The 2,922-nt window shown below is 59.0% G+C and overlaps 1 non-coding gene across 1 annotated transcript; it reads right to left on the bottom strand.

Annotated features, from left to right (window-relative positions):
• Window positions 1-2,586: 2,586 nt before the first annotated feature.
• LOC139360305 (5S ribosomal RNA) lies at window positions 2,587-2,705 on the bottom strand. Its single transcript, XR_011617623.1, has one exon. It is a non-coding gene; the product is annotated as a 5S ribosomal RNA (ribosomal RNA).
• Between the last annotated feature and the right edge of the window lie 217 nt (window positions 2,706-2,922).

The following is a 2,922-nucleotide window of genomic DNA, read 5'->3' as shown; positions in this document are numbered from 1 at the left end:
GAGTGCTCCGAGGCGTCGGGGCCCAGGGCCCACGATCCTGGGACCCCGGCGGGTCCTCCGCCCTGTCGTGGAGGTATTCTTTTGGATCCCTGGCCGCTGGGGAGCTCCTGCGAGGCCCCCTCTTGGCCCACACCCCCAGAGGCGTCAGGGCTGGCCAAGGGCGAACAGCCGGCCCAGCCGCGCCTGGCCTTTTTCTCACAACGCCCCCACCACGGTGGCTTGTCCCGACCAAGACCCGGCCGGTGGGCAAGAGGGCGTGGGGGCTGGGGTGTTGGGGGATGGCCCTGCTTTGCCCCGGGCTGGCACTAGAGCCGGCAGCCTGATCCCCGGCGAGAGGGGCTGAGAGAAACCCAGAAACACCCCACCACCACCAGCAGCAAATCCACAGCCCCACACACAGACACACCCGGGCGCTCGCGCGCGGGAACCCACACACGCGCGCGCGCTCAGACACAGACACAGACACACACACACACACACACACACACACACACACACACACACACACACATACGTGCACACACAAACGGCTTGAAGGAGAGCAAGGAAGAGATAGATGGAGAGATTGAAACCGAGGGAGGGAGAGAGACAGCGATCGAGAGAGACAGGGGAGGTGGAGAGGGAAAGAGACAGAGAGGCAGAGATAGAGAGAGGGACAGAGAGAGCGAGAAAGACAGACAGAGAGGGAGAGACAGAGGAAAGGCGACAGAAATAGCGCGAGGTGCAGGGGCAAACCCAGAAGAGAGAGGGGCAGGGAGCTAGAGAGCGAGAGCGATAGAGCCTTGGAGAGGGAGCGCCCTGCTCCCGTAGGCAGGGCCCTTTTGAGCAGGCCGGGATAGGGTGGAGGGGGCTTGGGCTGGGCCAGAACAGGGTGGCCAGGCCGTCCATGCGAGAGGAGCAACGGAGCGCTGAGACGGGTTTTGTCTTGGATTAATTGCTTGCTTTGGGGGTGGGTTTCGTAGGCTCCTTCCTGTGTTGGCACCTCCCTGTGCTCTTGGTGCGGTGCGGTGGGCCCCTTGATTTGCAGAGTGCGCCCGCCCTTTTGGCGGGAGCCGTGGCACCGGGCGTGCCCACGGGGCCCGAGGCCTGGGTCTCTGGCGTGTCCTCGGGACTGGAGTTTACGCGAAGTTGGTGGCAATGGGAATCCGGGTGCACAGGGACTGTTTTCCTGGTTGCTGGCGAAGCAATGTCCTTCCCCCGGATAAAGCAGCCCCTGCGTTCTGGAGCGGAGGTCTCGGCTGGCGTCTGTGGCACCCGCTGGCCCTGCCCGCCCCTTCCCCCGGTTTGGAAGGTTGCGGCGGCGCCCGCCCGGTGAATGGATTGAATCGCCTGTGCGTTCCGGGAGCGGGAAGGCGCCGGGAACGGCAGGGAACCCGCGCCTGCGCCTTTGGGGTCCGGCCTCCTGCCCTCCAGGGCTGGAGCCGGGCTCCTGGCCGGGCGGCGGCGAGGCGCAAGCGGTGGGATGCTGCTGCCCGGTGGTGCTTTGGTGGCGGACCCCCAGGAGGAGGTCCCCGGCTGCGGCGGGGGTGTAGGCGGGCGACAAGGGGGGAGCAGAGTCCGGGGAGGTTGGGAAGCATGGCGATAGTAGGGGCAAGGGAGGGAGAGGGGAAGCCACAAAAGCCTACAGCAGGCCGGGCGCGGTGGATCACGCCTGTAATGCCAGCACTTTGGGAGGCCGAGGCGGGTGGATCACGAGGTCAGGAGATCCAGACCAGCCTGGCTAACACGGTGAAACCCCGTCTCCACTAAAACTACAAAACATGAGCCGGGCGTGGTGGCGGGCGCCTGTAGTCCCAGCTGCTTGGGAGGCTGAGGCAGGAGAATGGCGTGAACCCGGGAGGCGGAGCTTGCAGTGAGCCGAGATCTTGCCACTGCACTCCAGGCTGGGTGACAGCGAGACTCCGTCTGGAAGAAAAAGGAAAGACAGAAAGAAAGAAGGAAAGAAAGAAAGAAGGAAGGAAAGAAAGAAAGAAGGAAGGAAAGAAAGAAAGAAAGGAGCAAAAAGAGAAGAAAGAAAGAAAGAAAGAAAGAAAGAGAAAGGAAGAAAAGAAAGTGAGAAAGAAAAGCAAGAAACAAGGAAAGAATGAAATAAAGAAAGAGAGAGAAAGAAAGGGACAGAGAGATAGGAGAAAGAAAGAAAGAAGGAAAGAAAGAAAGAAGAAAGAACGAGAAGAAAGAAAAGGAAGATAGCAAGGGAAGAAAAAGAAAAGAATGAAAGAAGGAAAGAAAGAAAGAGCAAGCAAGAGAGAGGGAGAGAGAAAGAAAGAAGGAAAGAAAGGAGGAAGGATAGAAAGAAAGATAGGTAGAAAGAAAGAAAGAAGGAAAGACAGCAGAACGAAAGAAAGAAAGAGAGAGAGACAAAGAAAGAAAGGAAAGATAGCAAGGGAAGAAACAGAAAAGAATGAAAGTAAGAAGGAAAGCAAAAGAGAGAGAAAGAGCGAGATAGAGGGAGAGAGAGAAAAAAGGAAAGAAAGAAAGAAAGAAAGGAAAGAAAGAGAGAAAGAAGGAAAGAAAGAAAGAAGAGTGAGTGAGAGAAGGGAAGAAAGGAAGGTAGAAAAGAAAGAAAGAGAAGAAAGCAAGCCAAAAAGCCTACAGCACCCGGTATTCCCAGGCGGTCTCCCATCCAAGTACTAACCAGGCCCGACCCTGCTTAGCTTCCGAGATCAGACGAGATCGGGCGCGTTCAGGGTGGTATGGCCGTAGACGCCGGCAGAGGCGCCTGGCTGCCCCAAGAGCCCGGCCCAGCCATGCCCGCCGGCTTCCAGCCCGCACCGCCAGCCCGGGGTCGTCGTGCTCGGATCGGGATCCCGGAGCCTCTTCGCCTGCTGCCTCTCCCGGCTGCCGAGCTCCCGAGCTTCCACCACGTCGGGCCCGCTCGGAACAGGGAGTGCTCCGAGGCGTCAGGGCCCACAGCCCACGATC

Source organism: Macaca nemestrina, chromosome 1 (assembly GCF_043159975.1).
Source record: "Macaca nemestrina isolate mMacNem1 chromosome 1, mMacNem.hap1, whole genome shotgun sequence".
Classification (NCBI taxonomy): domain Eukaryota; kingdom Metazoa; phylum Chordata; class Mammalia; order Primates; family Cercopithecidae; genus Macaca; species Macaca nemestrina.
This window is presented reverse-complemented; position numbering and strand designations above follow the sequence as displayed.